The 23,043-nt window shown below is 37.0% G+C and overlaps 1 long non-coding RNA gene across 1 annotated transcript in view; it reads left to right on the forward strand.

The window, feature by feature from the left end:
• Positions 1 to 334: 334 nt before the first annotated feature.
• The window catches only part of LOC309650467, a 78,377-nt gene continuing 55,668 nt past the window's right edge, over positions 335 to 23,043 (forward strand). The window contains exon 1 of the long non-coding RNA XR_014257584.1: positions 335 to 414. This is a non-coding gene — a long non-coding RNA (uncharacterized lncRNA). The remainder of the gene's footprint in view (positions 415 to 23,043) is intronic.

Below are 23,043 nucleotides of genomic sequence, written 5' to 3' on the forward strand. Positions count from 1 at the left end.
CAAACATAAGTTAGGAGACATAAACTTCTGGGGGCTTGTCCCAGCACATTCCACTCTAATTTACAACCTTGGAAAACTACCTCCAGGAAGACTCTGTTGCCCTAGTAACAAGAGTTGAGAACGTAATAATGCTGCCGCCTTGTGGCTGTTTCCCACAACAGCAGCTTTAAACCCAGTGCCAAAGGTTGCTTAATAGTCACAAGGACTGAAGGGCTCTAAATGACACCTGCCTTCAAAAAATGCCCTGGGGTAGGGAATAGGCAAAAAAATTCAACACATGAGAAACTTTTCAAGAAGTCAATAAGAGGAGGGAAGTTGTACTCACTCTTTAAAACAAAAGGAAAAGAAAAAAATGACATGCCTAAAGCTCAGTATAAGGAATTATTAGCCACATGCAAATTCAAATTAAAAAAGGTTTCAGGTAACACCAGTCATGACCATCATCAAAAAGTCTACAAACTATAAATGCTGAAGGGGTTTTAGAGGAATATGTACATTCTAGCTGCTGGTGGGATGTAAAGAAGTAATACCACTAATGCAAACTGAATGGAGCTGCTTGAAAAGGTAAAAATTGAGTTACCATACGATGCGGCAGGGCACCTTTTGGGCCTATAACCTAAGACCACCAGAATCGGAAAGACAGAGGCAGGCAAATGTGCACTGCAACAATACTGAAATAGCCAAGACATGGAAGCAAAAAAAGGTCCATAAACAGATGCATGGACAAAGACGAAATGGTATACGTACCAAATGGAATAGTAGCCTCTGGAAAAAAATGAACAATGCTGTTTTCAGGACTAGAGTTGAGCCTAGAAATAATCATATAAGGTTAAGTAAGTCAAAAGGATATGACAAATATCCTATGATATCATTTATACATGTTATCCTAAGATTGCTACCAATGAACATATTTCCACAGAAAAAGACACTCACAGACTTATCATAAAAACTAATGGTTAGCCAAAATGAAAGGTGGGAGGATGGGTAAATTAGGACTATGGGGTTAACATACATATACTAATGTATGTTAAATGTATATAAACATATAACATATAAATGATATGAATTATATATTCACCAATACCTTCAAAATATACATTCTGTAATCACATACATGGTAACAGGATCCGAAGATGAACAGACATATGTATGAATCATTGAGCAGATTCTGTACAGCCAGAAAACCACAACACTCTAATCAAATTTACTCCGATAAAAAATAGAAATTAAATTTAAAAAACAAACATAAGTTAGGAGACATAAACTTCTGGGGGCTTGTCCCAGCACATTGCACTCTAATTTACAAGCTCGGAACACTACCTCCAGGAAGACTGTGTTGTCCTAGTAACAAGACTTGAGAACGTAATAATGCTGCCGCCTTGTGGCTGCTTCCCACAACAGTAGCTTTAAACCCAGTGCCAATGGTTGCTTATATAGTCACAAGGACTGCAGGGCTGTAAAAGACACAGGCCCTCAAAAAATGCCCTGGGGTATGGAATTGGCAAGAAAATTCAACACATGAGAAATTTTCAAGAAGTCAATAAGAGGAGGGAAGTTGTACTCACTCTTTAAAAAAAAAGGAAAAGAAAAAAAAAGGACATGCCTAAAGCTCAGTATAAGGAATTATTAGCCACATGCAAATTCAAATTCAAAAAGGTTTCAGGTGACACCAGTCATGACCATCAGCAAAAAGTCTACAAACTATAAATGCTGAAGGGGTTTTAGAGAATTGTGTACATTCTAGCTGCTGGTGGGATGTAAAGTGGTAACAGCACTAACGCATACTGAATGGAGCTGCTTGAAAAGGTAAAAATTGAGTTACCATATGATGCGGCAGGGCACCTTTTGGGCCTATAACCTAAGACCACCAAAATCGGAAATACAGAGGCAGGCAAATGTGCACTGCAACAATACTGAAATACCCAAGACATGGAAGCAAAAAATGGTCCATAAACAGGTGAATGGACAAAGAAGAAGTGGTATATGGACAGAATGGAAGAGTAGCCTCGGGAAAAAAATGAACAATGCCGTTTTCAGAACTACAGTTGAGACTAGAAATAGTCATATAAGGGTAAGTTAGTCAAAAGGGTATGACAAATATCCTATGATATCATTTATACATGTTATCCTAAGATTGCTACCAATGAACATATTTCCACAAAAAAAGACACTCACAGACTTATCAAATAAACTAATGGTTAGCCAAAATGAAAGGTGGGAGGATGGGTAAATTAGGACTATGGGGTTAACATACATATACTAATGTATGTTAAATGTATATAAACATATAACATATGAACTATATAAAATATATAATCACCAAACCTTTAAAATATACATTCTGTAATCACATACATGATAACAGGTTCCGAAGATGAACAGATATATGTATGAATCATTGAGCAGATTCTGTACAGCCAGACAATCAAAACACTCTAATCAAATTTACTCCGATAAGAAATAGAAATTAAATTTAAAAAGCAAACATAAGTTAGGAGACGTAAACTTCTGGGGGCTTGTCCCAGCACATTCCACTCTAATTTACAACCTTGGAAAACTACCTCCAGGAAGACTCTGTTGCCCTAGTAACAAGAGTTGAGAACGTAATAATGCTGCCGCCTTGTGGCTGTTTCCCACAACAGCAGCTTTAAACCCAGTGCCAAAGGTTGCTTAATAGTCACAAGGACTGAAGGGCTCTAAATGACACCTGCCTTCAAAAAATGCCCTGGGGTAGGGAATAGGCAAAAAAATTCAACACATGAGAAACTTTTCAAGAAGTCAATAAGAGGAGGGAAGTTGTACTCACTCTTTAAAACAAAAGGAAAAGAAAAAAATGACATGCCTAAAGCTCAGTATAAGGAATTATTAGCCACATGCAAATTCAAATTCAAAAAGGTTTCAGGTAACACCAGTCATGACCATCATCAAAAAGTCTACAAACTATAAATGCTGAAGGGGTTTTAGAGGAATGTGTACCTTCTAGCTGCTGGTGGGATGTAAAGAAGTAATACCACTAATGCAAACTGAATGGAGCTGCTTGAAAAGGTAAAAATTGAGTTACCATACGATGCGGCAGGGCACCTTTTGGGCCTATAACCTAAGACCACCAGAATCGGAAAGACAGAGGCAGGCAAATGTGCACTGCAACAATACTGAAATAGCCAAGACATGGAAGCAAAAAAAGGTCCATAAACAGATGCATGGACAAAGACGAAATGGTATACGTACCAAATGGAATAGTAGCCTCTGGAAAAAAATGAACAATGCTGTTTTCAGGACTAGAGTTGAGCCTAGAAATAATCATATAAGGTTAAGTAAGTCAAAAGGGTATGACAAATATCCTATGATATCATTTATACATGTTATCCTAAGATTGCTACCAATGAACATATTTCCACAGAAAAAGACACTCACAGACTTATCATATAAACTAATGGTTAGCCAAAATGAAAGGTGGGAGGATGGGTAAATTAGGACTCTGGGGTTAACATACATATACTAATGTATGTTAAATTTATATAAACATATAACATATAAATGATATGAATTATATATTCACCAATACCTTCAAAATATACATTCTGTAATCACATACATGGTAACAGGATCCGAAGATGAACAGACATATGTATGAATCATTGAGCAGATTCTGTACAGCCAGACAATCAAAACACTCTAATCAAATTTACTCCGATAAGAAATAGAAATTAAATTTAAAAAACAAACATAAGTTAGGAGACATAAACTTTTGGGGGCTTGTCCCAGCACATTGCACTCTAATTTACAAGCTCGGAACACTACCTCCAGGAAGACTGTGTTGTCCTAGTAACAAGACTTGAGAACGTAATAATGCTGCCGCCTTGTGGCTGCTTCCCACAACAGTAGCTTTAAACCCAGTGCCAATGGTTGCTTATATAGTCACAAGGACTGCAGGGCTGTAAAAGACACAGGCCCTCAAAAAATGCCCTGGGGTAGGGAATTGGCAAGAAAATTCAACACATGAGAAATTTTCAAGAAGTCAATAAGAGTACGGAAGTTGTACTCACTCTTTAAAAAAAAAGGAAAAGAAAAAAAGGACATGCCTAAAGCTCAGCATAAGGAATTATTAGCCACATGCGTATCCAACCTCCAAAAAGGTTTCAGCTCACACCAGTCATGACCATCAGCAAAAAGTCTACAAACTATAAATGCTGAAGGGGTTTTAGAGAACTGTGTACCTTCTAGCTGCTGTTTGGATGTAAAGTGGTAACAGCAGTAACGCAAACTGAATAGAGCTGCTTGAAAAGGTAAACATTGAGCTACCATATGATGCGGCAGGGCACCTTTTGGGCCTATAACCTAAGACCACCGGATTCGGAAAGACAGAGGCAGGCAAATGTGCACTGCAACCATATTGAAATAGCCAAGACATGGAAGCAAAAAAAAGGTCCATAAACAGATGAATGGACAAAGATGAAATGTTATACGTACCAAATGGAATAGTAGCCTCTGGAAAAAAATGAACAATGCCGTTTTCAGGACTAGAGTTGAGCCTAGAAATAATCATATAAGGTTAAGTAAGTCAAAAGGGTATGACAAATATCCTATGATATCATTTATACATGTTATCCTAAGATTGCTACCAATGAACATATTTCCACAGAAAAAGACACTCACAGACTTATCAAATAAACTAATGGTTAGCCAAAATGAAAGGTGGGGGGATGGGTAAATTAGGACTATGGGGTTAACATACATATACTAATATAAGTTAAATGTATATAAACATATAACATATAAATGATATGAATTATATAATCACCAATACCTTCAAAATATACATTCTGTAATCACATACATGGTAACAGGATCCGAAGATGAACAGACATATGTATGAATCATTGAACAGATTCTGTACAGCCAGACAATCAAAACACTCTAATCAAATTTACTCCGATAAAAAATACAAATTAAATTTAAAAAACAAACATAAGTAAGGAGACATAAACTTCTGGGGGCTTGTCCCAGCACATTGCACTCTAATTTAAAAGCTCGGAACACTACCTCCAGGAAGACTCTGTTGTCCTAGTAACAAGACTTGAGAACGTAATAATGCTGCCGCCTTGTGGCTGTCTCCAAAAATAGCACCTTTAAACCCAGTGCCAATGGTTGCTTATATAGTCACAAGGACTGCACGGTTGTAAATGACACAGGCACTCAAAAAATGCCCTGGGGTAGGGAATAGGCAAGAAAATTCAACACATAAGAAACTTTTCAAGAAATCAATAAGAGGAGGGAAGTTGTACTCACTCTTTTTAAAAAAAAGGAAAAGAAAAAATAGGACATGCCTAAAGCTCAGCATAAGGAATTATTAGCCACATGCGTATCCAACCTCCAAAAAGGTTTCAGTTCACACCAGTCATGACCATCAGCAAAAAGTCTACAAACTATAAATGCTGAAGGGGTTTTAGAGAAGTGTGTACCTTCTAGCTGCTGGTGGGATACAAAGTCGTAACAGCACTAATGCAAACTGAATCGAGCTGCTTGAAAACGTAAAAATTGAGCTACCATATGATGCGGCAGGGCACCTTTTGGGCCTATAACCTAAGACCACCAGAATCGGAAAGACAGAGGCAGGCAAATGTGCACTGCAACAATACTGAAATAGCAAAGACATGGAAGCAAAAAAAAGGTCCATAAACAGGTGAATGGACAAAGAAGAAGTGGTATATGGACAGAATGGAAGAGTAGCCTCGGGAAAAAAATGAACAATGCCGTTTTCAGGACTAGAGTTGAGACTAGAAATAATCATATAAGGTTAAGTAAGACAAAAGGGTACTACAAATATCCTATGATATTATTTATACAAGTTTTCCTAAGATTGCTACCAATGAACATATTTCCACAGAAAAAGACACTCACAGACTTATCAAATAAACTAATGGTTAGCCAAAATGAAAGGTGGGGGGATGGGTAAGTTAGGACTATGGGGTTAACATACATATACTAATGTAAGTTAAATGTATATAAACATATAACATATAAACGATATGAATTATATAATCACCAATACCTTCAAAATATATATTCTGTAATCACATACTTAATAACAGGTTCCGAAGATGAACAGATATATGTATGAATCATTGAGCAGATTCTGTACAGCCAATCAAAACACTCTAATCAAATTTACTCCGATAAGAAATAGAAATTAAATTTAAAAAGCAAACATAAGTTAGGAGACATAAACTTCTGGGGGCTTGTCCCAGCACATTCCACTCTAATTTACAACCTTGGAAAACTACCTCCAGGAAGACTCTGTTGCCCTAGTAAGAAGAGGTGAGAACGTAACAATGCTGCCGCCTTGTGGCTGTTTCCCACAACAGCAGCTTTAAACCCAGTGCCAAAGGTTGCTTAATAGTCACAAGGACTGAAGGGCTCTAAATGACACCTGCCTTCAAAAAATGCCCTGGGGTAGGGAATAGGCAAAAAAATTCAACACATGAGAAACTTTTCAAGAAGTCAATAAGAGGAGGGACGTTGTACTCACTCTTTAAAACAAAAGGAAAAGAAAAAAATGACATGACTAAAGCTCAGTATAAGGAATTATTAGCCACATGCAAATTCAAATTCAAAAAGGTTTCAGGTAACACCAGTCATGACCATCATCAAAAAGTCTACAAACTATAAATGCTGAAGGGGTTTTAGAGGAATGTGTACCTTCTAGCTGCTGGTGGGATGTAAAGAAGTAATACCACTAATGCAAACTGAATGGAGCTGCTTGAAAAGGTAAAAATTGAGTTACCATACGATGCAGCAGGGCACCTTTTGGGCCTATAACCTAAGACCACCAGAATCGGAAAGACAGAGGCAGGCAATTGTGCACTGCAACAATACTGAAATAGCCAAGACATGGAAGCAAAAAAAGGTCCATAAACAGATGAATGGACAAAGACGAAATGGTATACGTACCAAATGGAATAGTAGCCTCTGGAAAAAAATGAACAATGCCGTTTTCAGGACTAGAGTTGAGCCTAGAAATAATCATATAAGGTTAAGTAAGTCAAAAGGGTATGACAAATATCCTATGATATCATTTATACATGTTATCCTAAGATTGCTACCAATGAACATATTTCCACAGAAAAAGACACTCACAGACTTATCAAATAAACTAATGGTTAGCCAAAATGAAAGGTGGGGGGATGGGTAAATTAGGACTATGGGGTTAACATACATATACTAATATAAGTTAAATGTATATAAACATATAACATATAAATGATATGAATTATATAATCACCAATACCTTCAAAATATACATTCTGTAATCACATACATGGTAACAGGATCCGAAGATGAACAGACATATGTATGAATCATTGAACAGATTCTGTACAGCCAGACAATCAAAACACTCTAATCAAATTTACTCCGATAAAAAATACAAATGAAATTTAAAAAACAAACATAAGTAAGGAGACATAAACTTCTGGGGGCTTGTCCCAGCACATTGCACTCTAATTTAAAAGCTCGGAACACTACCTCCAGGAAGACTCTGTTGTCCTAGTAACAAGACTTGAGAACGTAATAATGCTGCCGCCTTGTGGCTGTCTCCAAAAACAGCACCTTTAAACCCAGTGCCAATGGTTGCTTATATAGTCACAAGGACTGTACGGTTGTAAATGACACAGGCACTCAAAAAATGCCCTGGGGTAGGGAATAGGCAAGAAAATTCAACACATAAGAAACTTTTCAAGAAATCAATAAGAGGAGGGAAGTTGTACTCACTCTTTTTAAAAAAAAGGAAAAGAAAAAATAGGACATGCCTAAAGCTCAGCATAAGGAATTATTAGCCACATGCGTATCCAACCTCCAAAAAGGTTTCAGCTCACACCAGTCATGACCATCAGCAAAAAGTCTACAAACTATAAATGCTGAAGGGGTTTTAGAGAAGTGTGTACCTTCTAGCTGCTGGTGGGATATAAAGTTGTAACAGCACTAATGCAAACTAAATCGAGCTGCTTGAAAACGTAAAAATTGAACTACCATATGATGCGGCAGGGCACCTTTTGGGCCTATAACCTAAGACCACCAGAATCGGAAAGACAGAGGCAGGCAAATGTGCACTGCAACAATACTGAAATAGCAAAGACATGGAAGCAAAAAAAAGGTCCATAAACAGGTGAATGGACAAAGAAGAAGTGGTATATGGACAGAATGGAAGAGTAGCCTCGGGAAAAAAATGAACAATGCCGTTTTCAGGACCTGAGTTGAGACTAGAAATAATCATATAAGGTTAAGTAAGACAAAAGGGTATTACAAATATCCTATGATATTATTTATACAAGTTTTCCTAAGATTGCTACCAATGAACATATTTCCACAGAAAAAGACACTCACAGACTTATCAAATAAACTAATGGTTAGCCAAAATGAAAGGTGGGAGGATGGGTAAATTAGGACTATGGGGTTAACATACATATATTAATATAAGTTAAATGTATATAAACATATAACATATAAATGATATGAATTATATAATCACCAATACCTTCAAAATATACATTCTGTAATCACATACATGGTAACAGGATCCGAAGACGAACAGACATATGTGTGAATCATTGAACAGATTCCGTACAGCCAGACAATCAAAACACTCTAATCAAATTTACTCCGATAAAAAATACAAATTAAATTTAAAAAACAAACATAAGTAAGGAGACATAAACTTCTGGGGGCTTGTCCCAGCACATTGCACTCTAATTTACAAGCTCGGAACACTACCTCCAGGAAGACTCTGTTGTCCTAGTAACAAGACTTGAGAACGTAATAATGCTGCCGCCTTGTGGCTGTCTCCCAAAACAGCAGCTTTAAACCCAGTGACAATGGTTGCTTATATAGTCCCAAGGACTGCAGGGCTGTAAATGACACAGGCCCTCAAAAATTGCCCTGGAGTAGGGAATAGGCAAGAAAATCCAACACATGAGAAATTTTTCAAGAAGTCAATAAGAGGAGGGGAGTTGTACTCACTGTTTAAAAAAAAAAAGGAAAAGAAAAAAAAGGACATGCCTAAAGCTTAGTATAAGGAATTATTAGCCACATACAAATTCAAATTCAAAAAGGTTTCAGCTCACACCAGTCATTACCATCAGCAAAATGTCTACAAACTATAAATGCTGAAGGGGTTTTAGAGATCTGTGTACCTTCTAGCTGCTGGTGGTATGTAAAGTGGAAACAGCACTAACGCAAACTGAATCGAGCTGCTTGAAAAGGTAAAAATTGAGCTACCAAATGATGCGGCAGGGCACCTTTTGGGCCTATAACCTAAGACCACCAAAATTGGAAAGACAGAGGCAGGCAAATATGCACTGCAACAATACTGAAATAGCCAAGATATGGAAGCAAAAAAAAGGTCCATAAACAGATGAATGGACAAAGAAGAAGTGGTATACGGACAGAATGGAATAGTAGCCTCGGGAGAAAAATGAACAATGCTGTTTTCAGGACTACAGTTGAGCGTAGAAAAAATCATATAAGGTTAAGTAAGTCAAAAGGGTATGACAAATATCCTATGATATCATTTATACATGTTATCCTAAGATTGCTACCAATGAACATATTTCCACAGAAAAAGACACTCACAGACTTATCAAATAAACTAATGGTTGGCCAAAATGAAAGGTGGGCGGATGGGTAAATTAGGACAATGGGGTTAACATACATATACTAATGTATGTTAAATGTATATAAACATATAATATATAAACTATATAAATAATATAATCACCAATACCTTTAAAATATACATTCTGTAATCACATACATGCTAACAGGTTACGAAGATGAACAGATATATGTATGAATCATTGAACAGATTCTGTACAGCCAGACAATCAAAACACTCTAATCAAATTTACTCCGATAAAAAATACAAATGAAATTTAAAAAACAAACATAAGTAAGGAGACATAAACTTCTGGGGGCTTGTCCCAGCACATTGCACTCTAATTTAAAAGCTCGGAACACTACCTCCAGGAAGACTCTGTTGTCCTAGTAACAAGACTTGAGAACGTAATAATGCTGCCGCCTTGTGGCTGTCTCCAAAAACAGCACCTTTAAACCCAGTGCCAATGGTTGCTTATATAGTCACAAGGACTGTACGGTTGTAAATGACACAGGCACTCAAAAAATGCCCTGGGGTAGGGAATAGGCAAGAAAATTCAACACATAAGAAACTTTTCAAGAAATCAATAAGAGGAGGGAAGTTGTACTCACTCTTTTTAAAAAAAAGGAAAAGAAAAAATAGGACATGCCTAAAGCTCAGCATAAGGAATTATTAGCCACATGCGTATCCAACCTCCAAAAAGGTTTCAGCTCACACCAGTCATGACCATCAGCAAAAAGTCTACAAACTATAAATGCTGAAGGGGTTTTAGAGAAGTGTGTACCTTCTAGCTGCTGGTGGGATATAAAGTCGTAACAGCACTAATGCAAACTGAATCGAGCTGCTTGAAAACGTAAAAATTGAGCTACCAAATGATGCGGCAGGGCACCTTTTGGGCCTATAACCTAAGACCACCAAAATTGGAAAGACAGAGGCAGGCAAATATGCACTGCAACAATACTGAAATAGCCAAGATATGGAAGCAAAAAAAAGGTCCATAAACAGATGAATGGACAAAGAAGAAGTGGTATACGGACAGAATGGAATAGTAGCCTCGGGAGAAAAATGAACAATGCTGTTTTCAGGACTACAGTTGAGCGTAGAAAAAATCATATAAGGTTAAGTAAGTCAAAAGGGTATGACAAATATCCTATGATATCATTTATACAAGTTTTCTTAAGATTGCTACCAATGAACATATTTCCACAGAAAAAGACACTCACAGACTTATCAAATAAACTAATGGTTAGCCAAAATGAAAGGTGGGGGGATGGGTAAGTTAGGACTATGGGGTTAACATATATATACTAATGTAAGTTAAATGTATATAAACATATAACATATAAACGATATGAATTATATAATCACCAATACCTTCAAAATATATATTCTGTGATCACATACATGGTAACAGGATCCGAAGATGAACAGACATATGTAAGAATCATTGAGCAGATTCTGTACAGCCAGACAATCAAAACACTCTAATCAAATTTACTCCGATAAGAAATAGAAATTAAATTGAAAAAAAAAACATAAGTTAGGAGACATAAACTTTTGGGGGCTTGTCCCAGCACATTGCACTCTAATTTACAAGCTCAGAACACTACCTCCAGGAAGACTCTGTTCTCCTAGTAACAAGACTTGAGAACGCAATAATGCTGCCGCCTTGTGGCTGCTTCCCACAACAGCACTTTAAACCCAGTGCCAATGATTGCTTATATAGTCACAAGGACTGCAGGGCTGTAAATGACACAAGCCCTCAAAATATGCCCTGGGGTAGGGAATTGGCAAGAACATTCAACACATGAGAAATTTCCAAGAAGTCAATAAGAGGAGGGAAGTTGTACTCACTCTTTAAAAAAAAAGGAAAAGAAAAAAAGGACATGCCTAAAGCTCAGTATAAGGAATTATTAGCCACATGCAAATTCAAATTCAAAAAGATTTCAGCTCACTCCAGTCATGACCATCAGCAAAAAGTCTACAAACCATAAATGCTGAAGGGGTTTTAGAGAAGTGTGTACCTTCTAGCTGCTGGTGGGATATAAAGTCGTAACAGCACTAATGCAAACTGAATCGAGCTGCTTGAAAACGTAAAAATTGAGCTACCATATGATGCGGCAGGGCACCTTTTGGGCCTATAACCTAAGACCACCAGAATCGGAAAGACAGAGGCAGGCAAATGTGCACTGCAACAATACTGAAATAGCAAAGACATGGAAGCAAAAAAAAAGGTCCATAAACAGATGAATGGACAAAGACGAAGTGGGATACGTACCAAATGGAATAGTAGCCTCGGGAAAAAAATGAACAATGCCGTTTTCAGGACTACAGTTGAGCCTAGAAATAATCATATAAGGTTAAGTAAGTCAAAAGGGTATGACAAATATCCTATGACATCATTTATACATGTTATCCTAAGATTGCTACCAATGAACATATTTCCACAGAAAAAGACACTCACAGACTTATCAAATAAACTAATGGCTAGCCAAAATGAAAGGTGGGAGGATGGGTAAATTAGGACAATGGGGTTAAAATACATATACTAATGTATGTTAAATGTATATAAACATATAACATATGAAATATATAAATAATATAATCACCAATACCTTTAAAATATACATTCTGTAATCACATACATGCTAACAGGTTCGAAGATGAACAGACATATGTATGAATCATTGAGCAGATTCTGTACAGCCAGAAAACCACAACACTCTAATCAAATTTACTCCGATAAGAAATAGAAATTAAATTTAAAAAACAAACATAAGTTAGGAGATATAAACTTCTGGGGGCTTGTCCCAGCACATTGAACTCTAATTTACAAGCTCGGAACACTACCTCCAGGAAGACTGTGTTGTCCTAGTAACAAGACTTGAGAACGTAATAATGCTGCCGCCTTGTGGCTGCTTCCCACAACAGTAGCTTTAAACCCAGTGCCAATGGTTGCTTATATAGTCACAAGGACTGTAGGGCTGTAAAAGACACAGGCCCTCAAAAAATGCCCTGGGGTATGGAATTGGCAAGAAAATTCAACACATGAGAAATTTTCAAGAAGTCAATAAGAGGAGGGAAGTTGTAGTCACTCTTTAAAAAAAAGGAAAAGAAAAAAAGGACATGCCTAAAGCTCAGCATAAGGAATTATTAGCCACATGCGTATCCAACCTCCAAAAAGGTTTCAGCTCACACCAGTCATGACCATCAGCAAAAAGTCTACAAACTATAAATGCTGAAGGGGTTTTAGAGAACTGTGTACCATCTAGCTGCTGGTGGGATGTAAAGTGGTAACAGCAGTAACGCAAACTGAATCGAGCTGCTTGAAAAGGTAAACATTGAGCTACCATATGATGCGGCAAGGCACATTTTGGGCCAATAACCTAAGACAACTGGATTCGGAAAGACAGTGGCAGGCAAATGTGCACTGCAACAATATTGAAATAGCCAAGACATGGAAGCCAAAAAAAGGTCCATAAACAGATGAATGGACAAAGACGAAATGGTACACGTACCAAATGGAATAGAAGCCTCTGGAAAAAAATGAACAATGCCGTTTTCAGGACTAGAGTTGAGCCTAGAAATAATCATATAAGGTTAAGTAAGTCAAAAGGCTATGACAAATATCCTATGATATCATTAATACATGTTATCCTAAGATTGCTACCAATGAACATATTTCCACAGAAAAAGACACTCACAGACTTATCAAATAAACTAATGGTTGGCCAAAATGAAAGGTGGGGGGATGGGTAAATTAGGACAATGGGGTTAACATACATATACTAATGTATGTTAAATGTATATAAACATATAATATATAAACTATATAAATAATATAATCACCAATACCTTTAAAATATACATTCTGTAATCACATACATGCTAACAGGTTCCGAAGATGAACAGATATATGTATGAATCATTGAACAGATTCTGTACAGCCAGACAATCAAAACACTCTAATCAAATTTACTCCGATAAAAAATACAAATTAAATTTAAAAAACAAACATAAGTAAGGAGACATAAACTTCTGGGGGCTTGTCCCAGCACATTGCACTCTAATTTAAAAGCTCGGAACACTACCTCCAGGAAGACTCTGTTGTCCTAGTAACAAGACTTGAGAACGTAATAATGCTGCCGCCTTGTGGCTGTCTCCAAAAACAGCACCTTTAAACCCAGTGCCAATGGTTGTTTATATAGTCACAAGGACTGCACGGTTGTAAATGACACAGGCACTCAAAAAATGCCCTGGGGTAGGGAATAGGCAAGAAAATTCAACACATAAGAAACTTTTCAAGAAATCAATAAGAGGAGGGAAGTTGTACTCACTCATTTTAAAAAAAAGGAAAAGAAAAAATAGGACATGCCTAAAGCTCAGCATAAGGAATTATTAGCCACATGCGTATCCAACCTCCAAAAAGGTTTCAGCTCACACCAGTCATGACCATCAGCAAAAAGTCTACAAACTATAAATGCTGAAGGGGTTTTAGAGAAGTGTGTACCTTCTAGCTGCTGGTGGGATATAAAGTCGTAACAGCACTAATGCAAACTGAATCGAGCTGCTTGAAAACGTAAAAATTGAGCTACCATATGATGCGGCAGGGCACCTTTTGGGCCTATAACCTAAGACCACCAGAATCGGAAAGACAGAGGCAGGCAAATGTGCACTGCAACAATACTGAAATAGCAAAGACATGGAAGCAAAAAAAAAGGTCCATAAACAGATGAATGGACAAAGACGAAGTGGGATACGTACCAAATGGAATAGTAGCCTCGGGAAAAAAATGAACAATGCCGTTTTCAGGACTACAGTTGAGCCTAGAAATAATCATATAAGGTTAAGCAAGTCAAAAGGGTATGACAAATATCCTAGGACATCATTTATACATGTTATCCTAAGATTGCTACCAATGAACATATTTCCACAGAAAAAGACACTCACAGACTTATCAAATAAACTAATGGCTAGCCAAAATGAAAGGTGGGAGGATGGGTAAATTAGGACAATGGGGTTAAAATACATATACTAATGTATGTTAAATGTATATAAACATATAACATATGAAATATATAAATAATATAATCACCAATACCTTTAAAATATACATTCTGTAATCACATACATGCTAACAGGTTCGAAGATGAACAGACATATGTATGAATCATTGAGCAGATTCTGTACAGCCAGAAAACCACAACACTCTAATCAAATTTACTCCGATAAGAAATAGAAATTAAATTTAAAAAACAAACATAAGTTAGGAGATATAAACTTCTGGGGGCTTGTCCCAGCACATTGCACTCTAATTTACAAGCTCGGAACACTACCTCCAGGAAGACTGTGTTGTCCTAGTAACAAGACTTGAGAACGTAATAATGCTGCCGCCTTGTGGCTGCTTCCCACAACAGTAGCTTTAAACCCAGTGCCAATGGTTGCTTATATAGTCACAAGGACTGCAGGGCTGTAAAAGACACAGGCCCTCAAAAAATGCCCTGGGGTATGGAATTGGCAAGAAAATTCAACACATGAGTAACTTTTCAAGAAGTCAATAAGAGGAGGGAAGTTGTACTCCCTCTTTAAAAAAAAAGGAAAAGAAAAAAAAAGGACATGCCTAAAGCTCAGTATAAGGAATTATTAGCCACATGCAAATTCAAATTCAAAAAGGTTTCAGGTGACACCAGTCATGACCATCAGCAAAAAGTCTACAAACTATAAATGCTGAAGGGGTTTTAGAGAATTGTGTACATTCTAGCTGCTGGTGGGATGTAAAGTGGTAACAGCACTAACGCATACTGAATGGAGCTGCTTGAAAAGGTAAAAATTGAGTTACCATATGATGCGGCAGGGCACCTTTTGGGCCTATAACCTAAGACCACCAAAATCGGAAATACAGAGGCAGGCAAATGTGCACTGCAACAATACTGAAATACCCAAGACATGGAAGCAAAAAATGGTCCATAAACAGGTGAATGGACAAAGAAGAAGTGGTATATGGACAGAATGGAAGAGTAGCCTCGGGAAAAAAATGAACAATGCCGTTTTCAGAACTACAGTTGAGACTAGAAATAGTCATATAAGGTTAAGTAAGTCAAAAGGGTGTGACAAATATCCTATGAAATCATTTATACATGTTTTCCTAAGATTACTACCAATGAACATATTTCCACAGAAAAAGACACTCACAGACTTATCAAATAAACTAATGGTTAGCCAAAATGAAAGGTGGGGGGATGGGTAAGTTAGGACTATGGGGTTAACATACATATACTAATGTAAGTTAAATGTATATAAACATATAACATATAAACGATATGAATTATATAATCACCAATACCTTCAAAATATATATTCTGTAATCACATACTTGATAACAGGTTCCGAAGATGAACAGATATATGTATGAATCATTGAGCAGATTCTGTACAGCCAATCAAAACACTCTAATCAAATTTACTCCGATAAGAAATAGAAATTAAATTTAAAAAGCAAACATAAGTTAGGAGACATAAACTTCTGGGGGCTTGTCCCAGCACATTCCACTCTAATTTACAACCTTGGAAAACTACCTCCAGGAAGACTCTGTTGCCCTAGTAAGAAGAGGTGAGAACGTAATAATGCTGCCGCCTTGTGGCTGTTTCCCACAACAGCAGCTTTAAACCCAGTGCCAAAGGTTGCTTAATAGTCACAAGGACTGAAGGGCTCTAAATGACACCTGCCTTCAAAAAATGCCCTGGGGTAGGGAATAGGCAAAAAAATTCAACACATGAGAAACTTTTCAAGAAGTCAATAAGAGGAGGGACGTTGTACTCACTCTTTAAAACAAAAGGAAAAGAAAAAAATGACATGACTAAAGCTCAGTATAAGGAATTATTAGCCACATGCAAATTCAAATTCAAAAAGGTTTCAGGTAACACCAGTCATGACCATCATCAAAAAGTCTACAAACTATAAATGCTGAAGGGGTTTTAGAGGAATGTGTACCTTCTAGCTGCTGGTGGGATGTAAAGAAGTAATACCACTAATGCAAACTGAATGGAGCTGCTTGAAAAGGTAAAAATTGAGTTACCATACGATGCAGCAGGGCACCTTTTGGGCCTATAACCTAAGACCACCAGAATCGGAAAGACAGAGGCAGGCAATTGTGCACTGCAACAATACTGAAATAGCCAAGACATGGAAGCAAAAAAAGGTCCATAAACAGATGAATGGACAAAGACGAAATGGTATACGTACCAAATGGAATAGTAGCCTCTGGAAAAAAATGAACAATTCCGTTTTCAGGACTAGAGTTGAGCCTAGAAATAATCATATAAGGTTAAGTAAGTCAAAAGGGTATGACAAATATCCTATGATATCATTTATACATGTTATCCTAAGATTGCTACCAATGAACATATTTCCACAGAAAAAGACACTCACAGACTTATCAAATAAACTAATGGTTAGCCAAAATGAAAGGTGGGGGGATGGGTAAATTAGGACTATGGGGTTAACATACATATACTAATATAAGTTAAATGTATATAAACATATAACATATAAATGATATGAATTATATAATCACCAATACCTTCAAAATATACATTCTGTAATCACATACATGGTAACAGGATCCGAAGATGAACAGACATATGTATGAATCATTGAACAGATTCTGTACAGCCAGACAATCAAAACACTCTAATCAAATTTACTCCGATAAAAAATACAAATGAAATTTAAAAAACAAACATAAGTAAGGAGACATAAACTTCTGGGGGCTTGTCCCAGCACATTGCACTCTAATTTAAAAGCTCGGAACACTACCTCCAGGAAGACTCTGTTGTCCTAGTAACAAGACTTGAGAACGTAATAATGCTGCCGCCTTGTGGCTGTCTCCAAAAACAGCACCTTTAAACCCAGTGCCAATGGTTGCTTATATAGTCACAAGGACTGTACGGTTGTAAATGACACAGGCACTCAAAAAATGCCCTGGGGTAGGGAATAGGCAAGAAAATTCAACACATAAGAAACTTTTCAAGAAATCAATAAGAGGAGGGAAGTTGTACTCACTCTTTTTAAAAAAAAGGAAAAGAAAAAATAGGACATGCCTAAAGCTCAGCATAAGGAATTATTAGCCACATGCGTATCCAACCTCCAAAAAGGTTTCAGCTCACACCAGTCATGACCATCAGCAAAAAGTCTACAAACTATAAATGCTGAAGGGGTTTTAGAGAAGTGTGTACCTTCTAGCTGCTGGTGGGATATAAAGTTGTAACAGCACTAATGCAAACTGAATCGAGCTGCTTGAAAACGTAAAAATTGAACTACCATATGATGCGGCAGGGCACCTTTTGGGCCTATAACCTAAGACCACCAGAATCGGAAAGACAGAGGCAGGCAAATGTGCACTGCAACAATACTGAAATAGCAAAGACATGGAAGCAAAAAAAAGGTCCATAAACAGGTGAATGGACAAAGAAGAAGTGGTATATGGACAGAATGGAAGAGTAGCCTCGGGAAAAAAATGAACAATGCCGTTTTCAGGACCTGAGTTGAGACTAGAAATAATCATATAAGGTTAAGTAAGACAAAAGGGTATTACAAATATCCTATGATATTATTTATACAAGTTTTCCTAAGATTGCTACCAATGAACATATTTCCACAGAAAAAGACACTCACAGACTTATCAAATAAACTAATGGTTAGCCAAAATGAAAGGTGGGAGGATGGGTAAATTAGGACTATGGGGTTAACATACATATATTAATATAAGTTAAATGTATATAAACATATAACATATAAATGATATGAATTATATAATCACCAATACCTTCAAAATATACATTCTGTAATCACATACATGGTAACAGGATCCGAAGACGAACAGATATATGTGTGAATCATTGAACAGATTCTGTACAGCCAGACAATCAAAACACTCTAATCAAATTTACTCCGATAAAAAATACAAATTAAATTTAAAAAACAAACATAAGTAAGGAGACATAAACTTCTGGGGGCTTGTCCCAGCACATTGCACTCTAATTTACAAGCTCGGAACACTACCTCCAGGAAGACTCTGTTGTCCTAGTAACAAGACTTGAGAACGTAATAATGCTGCCGCCTTGTGGCTGTCTCCCAAAACAGCAGCTTTAAACCCAGTGACAATGGTTGCTTATATAGTCCCAAGGACTGCAGGGCTGTAAATGACACAGGCCCTCAAAAATTGCCCTGGAGTAGGGAATAGGCAAGAAAATCCAACACATGAGAAATTTTTCAAGAAGTCAATAAGAGGAGGGGAGTTGTACTCACTCTTTAAAAAAAAAAAGGAAAAGAAAAAAAAGGACATGCCTAAAGCTTAGTATAAGGAATTATTAGCCACATACAAATTCAAATTCAAAAAGGTTTCAGCTCACACCAGTCATTACCATCAGCAAAATGTCTACAAACTATAAATGCTGAAGGGGTTTTAGAGATCTGTGTACCTTCTAGCTGCTGGTGGGATGTAAAGTGGAAACAGCACTAACGCAAACTGAATCGAGCTGCTTGAAAAGGTAAAAATTGAGCTACCAAATGATGCGGCAGGGCACCTTTTGGGCCTATAACCTAAGACCACCAAAATTGGAAAGACAGAGGCAGGCAAATATGCACTGCAACAATACTGAAATAGCCAAGATATGGAAGCAAAAAAAAGGTCCATAAACAGATGAATGGACAAAGAAGAAGTGGTATACGGACAGAATGGAATAGTAGCCTCGGGAGAAAAATGAACAATGCTGTTTTCAGGACTACAGTTGAGCGTAGAAAAAATCATATAAGGTTAAGTAAGTCAAAAGGGTATGACAAATATCCTATGATATCATTTATACAAGTTTTCTTAAGATTGCTACCAATGAACATATTTCCACAGAAAAAGACACTCACAGACTTATCAAATAAACTAATGGTTAGCCAAAATGAAAGGTGGGGGGATGGGTAAGTTAGGACTATGGGGTTAACATACATATACTAATGTAAGTTAAATGTATATAAACATATAACATATAAACGATATGAATTATATAATCACCAATACCTTCAAAATATATATTCTGTAATCACATACTTGATAACAGGTTCCGAAGATGAACAGATATATGTATGAATCATTGAGCAGATTCTGTACAGCCAATCAAAACACTCTAATCAAATTTACTCCGATAAGAAATAGAAATTAAATTTAAAAAGCAAACATAAGTTAGGAGACATAAACTTCTGGGGGCTTGTCCCAGCACATTCCACTCTAATTTACAACCTTGGAAAACTACCTCCAGGAAGACTCTGTTGCCCTAGTAAGAAGAGGTGAGAACGTAATAATGCTGCCGCCTTGTGGCTGTTTCCCACAACAGCAGCTTTAAACCCAGTGCCAAAGGTTGCTTAATAGTCACAAGGACTGAAGGGCTCTAAATGACACCTGCCTTCAAAAAATGCCCTGGGGTAGGGAATAGGCAAAAAAATTCAACACATGAGAAACTTTTCAAGAAGTCAATAAGAGGAGGGACGTTGTACTCACTCTTTAAAACAAAAGGAAAAGAAAAAAATGACATGACTAAAGCTCAGTATAAGGAATTATTAGCCACATGCAAATTCAAATTCAAAAAGGTTTCAGGTAACACCAGTCATGACCATCATCAAAAAGTCTACAAACTATAAATGCTGAAGGGGTTTTAGAGGAATGTGTACCTTCTAGCTGCTGGTGGGATGTAAAGAAGTAATACCACTAATGCAAACTGAATGGAGCTGCTTGAAAAGGTAAAAATTGAGTTACCATACGATGCAGCAGGGCACCTTTTGGGCCTATAACCTAAGACCACCAGAATCGGAAAGACAGAGGCAGGCAATTGTGCACTGCAACAATACTGAAATAGCCAAGACATGGAAGCAAAAAAAGGTCCATAAACAGATGAATGGACAAAGACGAAATGGTATACGTACCAAATGGAATAGTAGCCTCTGGAAAAAAATGAACAATTCCGTTTTCAGGACTAGAGTTGAGCCTAGAAATAATCATATAAGGTTAAGTAAGTCAAAAGGGTATGACAAATATCCTATGATATCATTTATACATGTTATCCTAAGATTGCTACCAATGAACATATTTCCACAGAAAAAGACACTCACAGACTTATCAAATAAACTAATGGTTAGCCAAAATGAAAGGTGGGGGGATGGGTAAATTAGGACTATGGGGTTAACATACATATACTAATATAAGTTAAATGTATATAAACATATAACATATAAATGATATGAATTATATAATCACCAATACCTTCAAAATATACATTCTGTAATCACATACATGGTAACAGGATCCGAAGATGAACAGACATATGTATGAATCATTGAACAGATTCTGTACAGCCAGACAATCAAAACACTCTAATCAAATTTACTCCGATAAAAAATACAAATGAAATTTAAAAAACAAACATAAGTAAGGAGACATAAACTTCTGGGGGCTTGTCCCAGCACATTGCACTCTAATTTAAAAGCTCGGAACACTACCTCCAGGAAGACTCTGTTGTCCTAGTAACAAGACTTGAGAACGTAATAATGCTGCCGCCTTGTGGCTGTCTCCAAAAACAGCACCTTTAAACCCAGTGCCAATGGTTGCTTATATAGTCACAAGGACTGTACGGTTGTAAATGACACAGGCACTCAAAAAATGCCCTGGGGTAGGGAATAGGCAAGAAAATTCAACACATAAGAAACTTTTCAAGAAATCAATAAGAGGAGGGAAGTTGTACTCACTCTTTTTAAAAAAAAGGAAAAGAAAAAATAGGACATGCCTAAAGCTCAGCATAAGGAATTATTAGCCACATGCGTATCCAACCTCCAAAAAGGTTTCAGCTCACACCAGTCATGACCATCAGCAAAAAGTCTACAAACTATAAATGCTGAAGGGGTTTTAGAGAAGTGTGTACCTTCTAGCTGCTGGTGGGATATAAAGTTGTAACAGCACTAATGCAAACTGAATCGAGCTGCTTGAAAACGTAAAAATTGAACTACCATATGATGCGGCAGGGCACCTTTTGGGCCTATAACCTAAGACCACCAGAATCGGAAAGACAGAGGCAGGCAAATGTGCACTGCAACAATACTGAAATAGCAAAGACATGGAAGCAAAAAAAAGGTCCATAAACAGGTGAATGGACAAAGAAGAAGTGGTATATGGACAGAATGGAAGAGTAGCCTCGGGAAAAAAATGAACAATGCCGTTTTCAGGACCTGAGTTGAGACTAGAAATAATCATATAAGGTTAAGTAAGACAAAAGGGTATTACAAATATCCTATGATATTATTTATACAAGTTTTCCTAAGATTGCTACCAATGAACATATTTCCACAGAAAAAGACACTCACAGACTTATCAAATAAACTAATGGTTAGCCAAAATGAAAGGTGGGAGGATGGGTAAATTAGGACTATGGGGTTAACATACATATATTAATATAAGTTAAATGTATATAAACATATAACATATAAATGATATGAATTATATAATCACCAATACCTTCAAAATATACATTCTGTAATCACATACATGGTAACAGGATCCGAAGACGAACAGATATATGTGTGAATCATTGAACAGATTCTGTACAGCCAGACAATCAAAACACTCTAATCAAATTTACTCCGATAAAAAATACAAATTAAATTTAAAAAACAAACATAAGTAAGGAGACATAAACTTCTGGGGGCTTGTCCCAGCACATTGCACTCTAATTTACAAGCTCGGAACACTACCTCCAGGAAGACTCTGTTGTCCTAGTAACAAGACTTGAGAACGTAATAATGCTGCCGCCTTGTGGCTGTCTCCCAAAACAGCAGCTTTAAACCCAGTGACAATGGTTGCTTATATAGTCCCAAGGACTGCAGGGCTGTAAATGACACAGGCCCTCAAAAATTGCCCTGGAGTAGGGAATAGGCAAGAAAATCCAACACATGAGAAATTTTTCAAGAAGTCAATAAGAGGAGGGGAGTTGTACTCACTCTTTAAAAAAAAAAAGGAAAAGAAAAAAAAGGACATGCCTAAAGCTTAGTATAAGGAATTATTAGCCACATACAAATTCAAATTCAAAAAGGTTTCAGCTCACACCAGTCATTACCATCAGCAAAATGTCTACAAACTATAAATGCTGAAGGGGTTTTAGAGATCTGTGTACCTTCTAGCTGCTGGTGGGATGTAAAGTGGAAACAGCACTAACGCAAACTGAATCGAGCTGCTTGAAAAGGTAAAAATTGAGCTACCAAATGATGCGGCAGGGCACCTTTTGGGCCTATAACCTAAGACCACCAAAATTGGAAAGACAGAGGCAGGCAAATATGCACTGCAACAATACTGAAATAGCCAA

This window comes from Balaenoptera physalus (assembly GCF_965194825.1).
Source record: "Balaenoptera physalus genome assembly, contig: SUPER_1_unloc_2, whole genome shotgun sequence".
In the NCBI taxonomy this organism is placed as follows: Eukaryota; Metazoa; Chordata; class Mammalia; order Artiodactyla; family Balaenopteridae; genus Balaenoptera; species Balaenoptera physalus.